This window comes from Phyllobates terribilis, unplaced genomic scaffold (assembly GCF_046119375.1).
Source record: "Phyllobates terribilis strain yellow unplaced genomic scaffold, ASM4611937v1 Scaffold_4__5_contigs__length_816908805, whole genome shotgun sequence".
NCBI classification, from domain to species: domain Eukaryota; kingdom Metazoa; phylum Chordata; class Amphibia; order Anura; family Dendrobatidae; genus Phyllobates; species Phyllobates terribilis.
Window position 1 is genome coordinate 537,870,347 of NW_027362764.1, and position 13,633 is coordinate 537,883,979.

Genomic DNA, 13,633 nt, shown 5'->3' on the forward strand with positions numbered 1-13,633 from the left:
AGAAGGCACTTATGTGCCTTGCGCATCTCGGAGCCCCAAAATTATTTTCCGGGCTAGATGCAGCTAAAAATTATTTTTAATTTTAAATCTGGTGAAGCTTTAGTATAGATGGCCTAATAGGATCAGTGCTGCACACTGCTACAAAGCCCAAATTATTTTCCAGTCAAGATACAGATAAACATGATTAGTAATTTGAAAGCTTAAAACGGTTGGTAGGGTGATTTTAACCAATCATCAAGCTTTTACTCTCCCCAGGATGACACAGGGGTAGAAAAGTCGTTTCGGATCCATGATTTGTTCATCTTTATGAACGTGAGTCTGTCTACATTATCAGTGGAGAGCCGCGTGCGCTTATCTGTCAGCACACCACCAGCAGCGCTGAACACACGTTCAGACAGAACGCTGGCTGCGGGGCATGACAAGATCTCCAAGGCGTAAGTGGCTAGCTCCGGCCATTTATCCAGATTGGAAGCCCAAAAAGAGCAAGGGTCCAGTGACACAGTCGTGGCTTCAATGTTTACTTGGAGATACTCCTGTACCATCGTCTCTAGGCGTTGACTATGTGTCAGACTTCTTGTCTCCTGTGGCCTTGCAAAGGATGGGCTAAAAAAGTGGTGAAATGATTCCGCAAAATTGATGTTACCAGCAGATACTGTGGTTCTGTTACGGTTTGAGTGCTGATCACTTGACGGTCCCATGGTTGGCAAGTTGGAACTGTGAGATTCACTACGTGCACCACTGGTATTTTGTGGAAAAGCACATGTAAGATTCTGCAACAGTCTCTGCTGATACTCCTGCATGCGTGCATCCCTTTCTATGGCAGGAATAATTTCTGCAAATTTACTTTTGTACCGGGGATCTAACAGTGTGGCAACCCAGTAGTCAGGATTATTTCTAATTCTCACAATTCGAGGGTCATGTTGCAGGTAGTGCAGCAAGAAGGCACTCATGTGTGTTGCGCATCCAGGAGCACCAAGTCCCTGTTGTGTTGGTGGCGAGGTAACAATCATGCTTCCTTCCTCTGTCCTCTCCCCCCAACCTCGCACAACAGAAATGTGATCAAGGTCTCCCTCATCTGATGAGTCTTCCATCAGTTCGTCCTCCACTTCTTCCTGGGCTCCTGCACCTTCCTCACTAGTTTGGCTGCTACCATGCGCCCTGGTAAAACCATCTCCCCCACCCTCACATGCCTGCCGCCTTGGTGCTGCCGACCGTCTGGACCTTGCAGATGTTAGCCCTTCCGCATACAACTCCTCCTCCTCTACTTCCTCCACCTCCTCTTGTGCCACCACCTGACTCCGAATTCTGTTTAACATGTGCTCCAGCATGTAAATCACCGGAATAGTCATGCTGATAATGGCATCGTCAGCACTAAACATCTTCGTCGCCATTTCAAAACTGTGCAGAAGGGTGCATAGGTCCCTGATCTGCGACCACTCCTCCAGCGTGATTTGCCCCACCTCTGAATCTCGTTGGCCCAGGCTATACGTCAGAACGTATTGCACCAGGGCTTGTCGGTGCTGCCACAGTCGCTGCAACATGTGCAGAGTTGAATTCCACCGGGTAGGCACATCGCATTTTAGCCGGTGAAGTGGCAGGCCCAACGACTTCTGTAGAAATGTAAGTCGCTGAGCTGCGGGATGCGAACGGCGGAAGTGAGCACACAGCGACCGTGCCCTCTGCAGAAGGCCATCTAGTCTGGGATAGTGGGCTAAAAATTGCTGGACAACCAGGTTCAACACGTGAGCCATACAAGGCACGTGTGTGACATTGCCCCGGCGAAGGGCCGCACCCAGGTTTGCAGCATTGTCGCACACGGCCTTCCCTGGTTTCAGGTCCAGTGGAGACAACCATTCATGAAATTGGTTCTCCAGAGCTGACCACAACTCCTCAGCTGTGTGACTCACATTTCCCAGACATTTCAATGTAAAAACCGCCTGATGACGTTGAGCCCTACTGCCAGCATAGTAAGGAGGTGTGCAGGATCCCTTCTGCGCAGTTAGAAAGCTTGTGGCATGACCAGACAGGCTTTGGGTGCAGGTGGAAGACCGAGAGGAGGTTGAGGAGGCAGAAGCAGTGGAGGAACTTTGACATAAAGAGGATTGACGCACAACTCGTGGGGACGGCAAGACTTGGACAGCAGCCCCTTGTCCTGCTGTCACCATAGTTACCCAGTGCCCAGTCAGCGACATGTAACGCCCCTGTCCATGTCTACTCGTCCAAGTGTCTGTGGTGAAATGCACCCTGTCACACACAGAGTTTCTCAAAGAAGCGGTGATGTTGTGTGCGACATGCTGGTGGAGCGCAGGCACACCTTTCTTTGAGAAGTAGTGCCGACTGGGCATCTGGTACTGGGGCACTGCGACGGACATAAGGTCTCGAAAATCCTCTGTGTCCACCAGGCGGAAAGGCAGCATTTCTGTAGCCAAGAGCTTGCAGATGGTGAAATTCAACCTCTTAGCTTTCTCATGGCTAGGAGGAAATGGTCTTTTACTTGTCCACATCTGAGGGACCGAGGGCTGGCTATTGTGCTTAGACGGGGTTGATAAGGGTGTCCCCGGCAAACTGCCGGTCTGTGAGGAAGATGCAGGCGGACATGTTAGGTTGCCTTGATCCAAAGGTGGTGCTATCGATGTCGGACAGCGCTCAACACCAGCTGGTGTTACCACCTCCAAAGAAAATGATGACCTGCCAATCACGCTGGCTGTTGCGGGTAAAGAGGTGGCAGGTCTGCGCCCCAAAAGAGGTGTGACTGCTGTCCCCCCAGTCACAGAGGATGAAGAGGCCGCGGATGCACAAGATATGGCAGACGGTGATTGGCCCGGCCGGCTAGGCCGCATTGTAGCACACTGAGCTTCCCACTGCAACTTATGCTTCATGTCCATGTGCCGGTTCATGCATGAAGTACTCAAACTATGTATTTTTTGGCCTCTACCTAGCTTTTGCTGACAAATGTTACAGATAACACGAGTTGGGTCATCTTTATCGATCTGAAAAAATGCCCAGGCTATGCAAGGCTTAGCACCCATGTGACCTGAAGAGCCACCACGACTTGTGGTGAGAGGCAGAGTTGTGTTTGAGGATGCAGTTGTTGACGTGCTTCCAGTACTACGTCTCTGTCCAGGAAGGCGCAACCTGACCTCGTCGTCACTAGCATCTTCCTCCACCTCCTCTGCTGACCTCATCTCTTGGCTGACTGTGGGTTGACAGTAAGTGGGATCTCCGACCTCATCATCATCACCCTGTGCGTTATCACACCCGTCGTCCTCAGAGCCAACCTGTTCCTGCCCTGACAAAAAACTAAAGTTGTCGCTCCAATCAGGTATTTGAGTCTTATCATCGTCTTCCTCATTGTCTCCACCAACAGGAGTTACAGTTTGGGAATGAGGGTCTACATTATGGTCAGAACCTTCTGCGTCTGGTCCTGGATCCGACTCATAAAGATTCTGGGCATCAGTGCAGATCATTTCCTCGTCTGGATTCACAGAAGCGCTGGAGTCGACCTCTGATTCCCAGGCTATAGTATGAGTAAACAGCTCTGCAGACTCAACCATCTGTTCTACCTCACACTCAGACGGGCAGCTGGAGATTTGGGAGCTGTGAGGAAGCAAGTGCGATTTGGGTGACACCTTTGAGGACTGGAGTATTTGTGATGTTGAAGTTGATGTGGAGGAGAGCCCACTTAAAGGAGCACTTGATATCCGTTGAAGCACCTGCTGTTTTTGTGCCTCATCTGGAATTTGTAGCGATTGGCGTGGCCGTAAGAAAGGGATCTTATCACATTGTCCGCTAAAAGAAGTAGACATTTTAGTTTGGCTGGAAGATGGTCTTTCTTCTGCACCTACCCCACGGACACAACCTTTTTTCCCCTTCCCAACACGCCTATTCCCCTTTCCACCAGCAGCAGGCCTTTTTCCACTCATTTTGGTGGTTAACTAATTCACAACTCTGGAGTTGTTTGCACAAAAAAAAAATGGATGGTAACCGAGCAGAGCTGAGTGGCCAAACTGTGGTATTAGGCCAAAACTATTGGCTGGGTTAGATGCAGAAAAAAATTATTTTTAATTTGCAACCTGATGGAGGTCAGTATAGATGGACTAATAGACCAAGTCCCACACACCGCTAGAAGCCCAAATATTTTTTCAGAGCTAGATGCAGAAATTTTTTTTATTCAATTTGCAACCTGATGGAGGTCAGTATAGATGGAATAATAGACCAAGTCCCACACACTGCTAGAAGCCCAAATATTTTTTCAGAGCTAGATGCAGAAAAAAATTATTTTTAATTTGCAACCTGATGGAGGTCAGTATAGATGGACTAATAGACCAAGTCCCACACACTGCTAGAAGCCCAAATATTTTTTCAGAGCTAGATGCAGAAAAAAATTATTTTTAATTTGCAACCTGATGTAGGTCAGTATAGATGGACTAATAGACCAAGTCCCACACACTGCTAGAAGCCCAAATATTTTTTCAGAGCTAGATGCAGAAAAAAATTATTTTTAATTTGCAACCTGATGGAGGTCAGTATAGATGGACTAATAGACCAAGTCCCACACACCGCTAGAAGCCCAAATATTTTTTCAGAGCTAGATGCAGAAATTTTTTTTATTCAATTTGCAACCTGATGGAGGTCAGTATAGATGGACTAATAGACCAAGTCCCACACACTGCTAGAAGCCCAAATATTTTTTCAGAGCTAGATGCAGAAAAAAATTATTTTTAATTTGCAACCTGATGGAGGTCAGTATAGATGGACTAATAGACCAAGTCCCACACACTGCTAGAAGCCCAAATATTTTTTCAGAGCTAGATGCAGAAAAAAATTATTTTTAATTTGCAACCTGATGTAGGTCAGTATAGATGGACTAATAGACCAAGTCCCACACACTGCTAGAAGCCCAAATATTTTTTCAGAGCTAGATGCAGAAAAAAATTATTTTTAATTTGCAACCTGATGGAGGTCAGTATAGATGGACTAATAGACCAAGTCCCACACACCGCTAGAAGCCCAAATATTTTTTCAGAGCTAGATGCAGAAAAAAATTATTTTTAATTTGCAACCTGATGGAGGTCAGTATAGATGGACTAATAGACCAAGTCCCACACACTGCTAGAAGCCCAAATATTTTTTCAGAGCTAGATGCAGAAAAAAATTATTTTTAATTTGCAACCTGATGGAGGTCAGTATAGATGGACTAATAGACCAAGTCCCACACACCGCTAGAAGCCCAAATATTTTTTCAGAGCTAGATGCAGAAAAAAAATATTTTTAATTTGCAACCTGATGTAGGTCAGTATAGATGGACTAATAGACCAAGTCCCACACACTGCTAGAAGCCCAAATATTTTTTCAGAGCTAGATGCAGAAAAAAATTATTTTTAATTTGCAACCTGATGGAGGTCAGTATAGATGGACTAATAGACCAAGTCCCACACACCGCTAGAAGCCCAAATATTTTTTCAGAGCTAGATGCAGAAAAAAATTATTTTTAATTTGCAACCTGATGGAGGTCAGTATAGATGGACTAATAGACCAAGTCCCACACACCGCTAGAAGCCCAAATATTTTTTCAGAGCTAGATGCAGAAAAAAATTATATTCAGTTTGCAACCTGATGGAGGTCAGTATAGATGGACTAATAGAATGATGCTATGCCCAAAAGATTTTACTTCACTAGGTGCAGTAAAAAAATTGGTATTCTATACACAGGTGTTATATCTTGCAACACAGATAGGCTACTCCACTGACTAACACACTCTGCAATAGGCCAAAAAGGATTAGCTTTGCTAGATTCAGCCAAATGCTGTGAAAAAAACTTGCACAGCACTGGCACAGACCTGCCTGGCAAAAACTGATAGGAACTCATGTAACCTAGTCCTGAAAAGGACTCCAATTACAATTAGTCTTTACTCCCACAACCTATCTATTTAAGAGCACAGACCTCCCTGATAAAAGTCGTAGGAAATGCTGTAACCTAGTCCTTAAAAGGACTGCAATCACAACTATTCCCTACTCCCAAGCTATCTGTATATTTGTGCGAAAATTGGCTTGAAATTAACAAGGTATAGCACACACAGCAACAGCGGTGCCGTCTAACACACAGCTGCAGCAGTGAGAAAATGGTGGCGACGGGGAAAATGGCTTGGTCTTATAGGGCAAGGACATGTGACATACACTGCCAATCACACATGCCCTTGCTTGTGTGAAAAAAAGCACTTCGCTCCGTGTGTGCGCTGCTGATAGGCTGACAGATTGCACCTCCCCACTGCAAATGCGGGAAAGAGAAAAAAAAATGGAGATCTTCATTGTTCCTGCAGAGATCCATCCCCTGCCCCTCTCCCCGCCCCGCTGTACACTCAAACTGCGTTTTAACATTAATTTTCATCATTACTGAGAAAAAATCCAGTTATGATTTTGGTGCACGAACAGTTATCGAACATAACCTCGAACAGCCGAATTTTTCTCAAATTGTTCGTGTTCGCCGACCGGCTCGAACACCGCCCAAAACAGCTCGAATTTGAGATTGGCGAACAGTTCGAGTAGAACAACGCTCATCTCTAATAAACACCCTTTAAAAAAGTTATGTGGGTGTTGCATCACGGACCACGGTTACTCTGGTGATATGGTGGTGGAGGATGAGGATGAGGAGAAGGAGGTGAACAAGAGCAAAAAGCCAAAATCATGAAGCGTATACCCATGTGTGGGTGTGAAGAGGTGCATGGGAATACACTTCCCAAAAAAAGACACTGGATTTGAGTTTGTTACGCTGCTATCATTCTGTGGTGTTGAGAAGTCTGGCCCAATCCAGCCCTTGTTCATTTTAATAAGCGTCAGCCAGTCAGCATTTTCTGTTGACAGACGGATGCGCTTATCAGTTATAATTCCACCAGCGGCATTAAAAATCTGCTCTGATAAAACGCTGGCGGCAGGGCAGGCCAGAACCTCCAAGGCGTAAAGAGACAGTTCATTCCACGTGTCCAGCTTGGATACCCAATAATTATAAGGCACATATGAATCACAGAGGACATTGGTACGGTCAGCAAGGTGCTCCCTCAGCATCTTCCCAAACTTTGCACTCCTTGTGAGAGTTCATCGCGCGTCAGGGCCTGTGCGATGGGAGGGGCTGAGAAAACTCTTCCAGAACTTTGACAGTGTTCCCCTGCCTCTGCTGGATTGGAGTTGTGTCTCTCTCGCCTCTACTCCTTCATTGTCCAACGAACTGTGACCTATGACGCCAGCGTTTTCAGATGGGAATGTTTTTAATAGTTCCGCAAAAAGGGCCTTCTGGTACGGCACCATTTTTGTAGACCTGTCCACCTCAGGAGTAAGATATAAAGTTCTCCTTGTAGCGTGGGTCTAGAAGTGTCACCAACCAGTAATGACTGTAACCCAAAATTTTGAGAATGCGAGGGTCACAGGAAAGGCAATGTAACATAAACTCAGCCATGTGTGCCAGACTGCTAACAGGCAAGACTTCCGTGTCCTCACCAAAAGGATGACTGACCATGCTCTCCTCCTCCTCATCCTCCTCCCTGTCCTCAGGCCATCCACACTGAACAGACAGTATGACAGTTCTGCAGGTAGTACCGTCTATAGCGCATGAAACTAGCTCCTGTTCTTCCTCCTCCTCCTCTTCCTCATTGTCACCCAATCCACATTGGGATGAGATGATGCTGGGCTGTGTGTAATCATCCTGCATGGTTCCTTGTTCTATCTTATCGTGCTCCGCCTGCAATTCATCCTCTTTGATTCTGAACAGAGAACGTTTCAGAAAACAGAGAAGCGGGATGGTGCTAATTATGACGTAATCACCGCTCACCATCTTGGTGAAGACCCCAAAGTTTTGGAGGATGATACATATGTCTGACATCCATGTCCACTCCTGAGGTCTTATGTGTGGAGTCTGAACTGAATACCAACTGCCCTTTTCTGCTCACAAATCCTTCCCAACATCTACAGTGTAGAGTTCCAATGCGTGGGGACATCACATCCCAGTCTGTGAGCCGGAAGCTGCAAACACTGCTGAAGCACGGCAAGGGCGACGGAAGCTGTAGCTGACTTTCTCAAATAGGCACAAAGGCGTCGTAATTTGACAAGCAGATCTGGCAACTCTGGGTAAGTTTTGAAAAACCGCTGAACCACGACGTTAAGCACATGGGCCAGGCATGGTACGTTTGTGAGCTCGCCTCGCCTCAGAGCCACCACAAGGTTCCGGCCATTGTCACACACATCCATGCTTGGCTGTAGGTTCAGCGATGTCAGACACAGATCTGCCTGCTCTTTCAGAGCTGTCCACAACTCTTCAGCATTGTGCGGTTTGTCACCTAAGCATATTAGCTTCAGCACAGCCTGTTGCCGTTTGGCTGAGGCAGTGCTGCAGTGCTTCCAGCTTGTAACTGATGTGGTCATTTCGGAGATGGAGGCTGAAGAGGAGGAGGAGGCTGAGGAGGATGAGATGCAGGAGCAATAGACTGTGGGGGCAACCTTCATTGACCTAGGGCCTGCTATCTTCAGCGTCGGGAGGATGTGTTTTGTCCCAAGGTCGGACTGGGTCCTAGCTTCCACTATGTTAACCCAGTGTGCCGTTAGTGAGCCCACAAGCACTTGTCCACGTGTCCGTTGTTAGGTGGACTTTCCCAGTAACTGCATTGTTGAGGGCACGGCTAATGTTGTGGGACATGTGCTTGTGTAATGCAGGGACAGCACACCGGGAGTAATAATGGCGGCTGTGGACTGAGTACTGAGGGACGGCTGCTGCCATCAGGTTGCGGAAAGGTTCCGTCTCCACGAGCCTAAAAAGCGACATTTCGAGTGCAAGCAGTTGCAAAATGTGTGAATTTAGTAGTGTGGCATGTGGGGCGTTGGCTGCGTATTTGAGCTCGCGTTCCAAGGACTGGGGTATGGACAACTGAACCATGCGCTGGGACAAGGACATGGACGTGCTTCCTGATGCTGCTACTTGAGAGTGCACAGCGACAGGTGCAGGGCAGGAGGCATCTTCGCATGTATTATGGACAGGGGATTTGCTTGCACGCACAACAGCAGAAGAAGCAGTGGTATCACCCGCAGACACTGTTCCTGGACTCTGGGGTTACGGGGAATGGTTACCCGCCTTCTGTCTGCTGCCACCACACTGCTTCTTCCTGCCTGTTGGGGTGCTCTGCCTCCCTCCCCCTGTGTGCTACTGTCCTCACTCTGCATTTTCTCCTGCCAGGTTGGGTCAGTTACTATATCATCCACCAACTCGTCTTCCACTTCCGCATCCTGGTCCTCCTCCTGACTTTCTGGCAATTGTGTCTCATCATCATCCACCTCTTGGGACACTTTCCCTCCATTGCCTTCGTATGACTGTGACTGCTCAAATATTTGCGATCTCCTCTTGCCCCACTTCAAGTGGACCAGGCGAGAGACCTAAATCTATAAATGGAAAAGTGAACAGCTCTTTGGAGTGTCCAAGTGTGCTATGAGTTGTCTCCGGGCACTCGGCATGGTGGGAGGAAGGAGGATCAGGGTGAGGAATATGCGGTCCAGACTCACGGCTACTGAGACTTGACATGTGGAAGACAAGGTGGTGGTGGCATAGTGATCCGCTATCCAACCAACAACTTTTTGACTCTGCTCTGGGTTCAAAAGTGGTGTGCTTCGGTCCCCTAGTAAATGGAACAGGAAGGTCGAACGAGAAGATGTGGGTGTTTGTTGTGGCACAATTTCAGCTTGCCCACAGCCTCGGCCTCTGCATGCACCATCACCATCACGTCCAGTTCCCCGTCCCTTGCCACGCGCCTTGTCCATTTTAAATGGAGGACAATATCTTCCATGCTCACTACAAATGTCTGAATTTGGAGCAAACTTATATGTGATCCATGTGACAGACAAACCACAGTTTTAAATAGCTGGCCTGTAAGTAACTATTTTTAACAGCAAACTGGTGTCAATAATTTCACTGTCACACTGCAACAAAATTTCAAAAGAGGCCAGAAATGGCAGAATTTTCAGCGCAATTATATATGATCTGTGTGACGGACATACCACATTTTTAAATAGCTGGATTTTTAGCGCTGTAATATGGAAAGGACCTGGCTGTATTCTGATGTGCCAACAAGCAAATGGCACTGAAAAACGGTGTTCTCTGGATTGCTTTTTAAGCAAATAATCAGGATTAAGATTAAAAAAATATATATTCCTGGCCCCTGAAAACTGGGGCTATTTCTACAAATATCTGTAAAAGCACCAGCAGACGGAACTGGAATGGACCCTCTTGCTATATCCACTGCAGTCTGCTATATACCCTGCCTGCCTAGCACTGATATCTCTGTAACTGGATTAGTCCTCAGAAGGATTGTTAGTTGAGATGGATATGTAGAGAATCTTGTTGAATACCTACACTAACTAAGAAACAACCAAATATCTCCCTAGCTCAGCAGAACCTCTCCCTACACTGCCATATTGCGGAGTAGACTGTGACGAGCATGGCGGTGCCAGGTCTGATATAGACCTGATGACGCTGTGCGGCTAGCCAATCACTGTAATGCCACAACCAACATGGCTGCGGCATTACAGTGTGTAGCAGACAGTCCCCGCATGTTGATTGGTGCTCTAAAGAGTGGCAAACATGCAGGGAGGGGACCCGAGCATCCGCCCGAGCATCTTGGAAGTACTCGGTGAGTACGAGCATCTCGAGTACATCACTAATATTAATTTTTCCTTTAAGGGTCCGTTTACACAGACTGAATGGCGGCATTAAACAACTGCCGATCAGTAAACACTTACCAATCAGTGGCCATTTATTAGCCTGTTTATGCAGGAAGACCGCAGTAAATGATGTACACTCAGCGATCTGTAATAGATCACTTAGTGTGCATAAGCTGCTGTTGTTCTAGGCAGTTGAAGTCCTGTTCATACAGGATGATGAACCACACCGCAAAAGATCATTTTACCCCATGAACAAACTTTTTGCTCTTTCATTGGGTAATAAGGAGCCTATTTACTCTGAAAGATTAACGTAAACGAACGTTTTTAAGGCCCCGTCACACATAACGAGATCGCTAGCGAGATCGTTGATACGTCACGGTTTTTGTGATGCAATAGCGATCTTACTAGCGATCTCGTTATGTCTGACAGGCAGCAAAGATCAGGCCCCTGCTGTGAGATCGCTGATCGTTACAAAGCTTCCTGGACCATTCCTGGGTCGTTGCGCTCCCGCTGGGCAGTGTGCATCGCTGTATTTGACACCTTATCAACGACCTCGTTAGCGATTCAGAACTGAGACAAGTAGGTGTGCATAAATTGGACTTTTCTGCGCCCCTCGTCCCCAATTGGTGGTCGCTACAGCGTTCTCATTTTCCGCCGTGCATAAAGAAGGCAACAGAATAGCGATTCCATCCTTTGTTTCTGACCTCGTGCTGGATTGCAGATCCTAGCAGAATTCTCCGGGCTGTTGATATCCATTCATTCGACTGAGTCCTGATTTTGCGGATAGTTGTAGCTTTCTCGGAGATGAGGGGGCACGGAAAAGTAATTTTATGCACGCCTTTGTGACACAGTACAGTCCCTATCAAGGTGTGGATCGTTGAAATACCTGCTGTGTGAAAGCGTCCCAATGACCGCCGAGATCGTTAGTTAGATCACTGGGGCGGCCAAAATCGTTGGGAAGTTCTGCATGTTTGACAGCTCCCCAGCGATCATGAAACGACTCTCCAGCGATCCCAAAACCGTGATGTAATAACGATCTCGCTAGCGATCTCATTATGTGTGATGGGGCCTTTAATCTCTCAGTGTATATGCAGCTTAAGTGTTTCCCCTTTTGCTATGTTTACTCTCCTATCCACTATAGTGGCCAAATCGCCTGTGTGCCTTCTCCTCTTCCTGAAGCTATGGGTGCTATGTTCACCTACTAAACTTTGCTGCTTACAATATCCCTTTCCTTGCTGGTATCTCTAAATACTGTGCAAGATGAAAATATAAGGGAGAGCATAAATCTGGGAGGAGGCTCTTTTACCCAACACCAGTGGGCTCCCTGATGAATGCCAGAAATAGCACCACAGCCTATTATGAAAAGCAGTTGCACAGATTCTACAACAGCAAAAATGTAGTTTCCATCAAAAAGGTCATAAACATAAACCACCTCAATGAAGATTTTCAATACCCATAAAAACCTGCTTTTACATAAACCAGATTTTTGAAAAGAGGATGTAGAGCAAATAATATTTAAAAATTATTTATTTTTATTACATCAAATTTACAAACTTCAATAAAAACCATAAAAAAGCAGTGGCCTGTTGATCCCATGCAAGAAGTCATCCAATTAATGAATCACAATGTTAATACAGAAAACACTGCACTATTGCACAAGAAAAAAGGGGAAAGGGTGATGTAAACATAAGACCAATAAATATAATATTATAGTGTCAATTACCGCTATACACATAGATAGGTCAAATATTAATCAAATAATTATTGTCCCCATAGAAAATATTATAAATATATAATCCACAGTTTTTAGAAATATATATAAGTGCAGAATTTCCATTCAGCAATGTGCTATGGATTGCAAAATTCTCAAAGAGTTCATGAAAATATGACTGATAGAAGTACCAATAAATTGATTACAAGTGTAGAAGTAAGTTTCAATCAGTCAAATTATTAAGTCAGACTATTCCAATTTATCAAGACAGCACTTAAAACGATAAGTACTTATTAGAATCATGCATGAACAATCAGCATCAATGAAGTCCAAACAATACACTTACATGAATGTTTCAGGAATATGGAGACAGTCTCGCAGGGATCCGCCCGACGACGTCGTTTCGCATGTGTGTTTCTTCGATGGGGCGTGCAGTATGAATGTATGAAGTGGTTATTTATAGGTTAGCGATCAGCTGTTTTGAGTCCCCGTAAATAGTGTGCTTGGCACATGTGCACGCTACATGACTCCGTGTGTCAAAAAGTGACTTCCGGAGTATAGCGGCTGACACGCATGCGATGGAACGCATGCAGTGTCTAGTGCGCAAAACCGGAAGTCCACGGGTCTGTATGCGTACATGCGCACTTCTCCACTATGGAATCCCCATATGTTGGTAGCGTAGTTCAAAAGGGGCATGTCAACATCATGAGTGAGACAGTAAGTGGGCGGGCACAAACCGGAGATCCACGGGTTTTTACGGGCACTTCTCCACTATGAAATCCTCATGTATTAATAGCGGAGTTCAGAAGACGCATATCCATATCATGAATGGGACAATAAGAAAGCAAGTATAGTTATGTGGATGAAATGAGAGCATATACCGTGAATGGGACAATAGGAAAGCAAGTATAGTTGTGTGAATGAACTAAGAACATATACCCAATAGACAGATGATTTGGACCACCAAAATAATAATAATGAGTGAAGATAGAAATTGAAAATATGAGAATCACACAAAAATTAACATGGAAAGGAAAAAGTCAGAGGATAAAAATGAAAATAAAAAGGAAAGAGAGGCAAGTGAAAAGAGGAGAAACAAAGAATGTAGAAATAAATAGAGAGGTAAATAGTGAACAGTAAAGGAAAGTGACAGGAGAGATGAAAAAGGAAATGTGATATTAATGATATTGCAAAAGACTTCATAAAAATAATGTAAAAGGCGAATAAA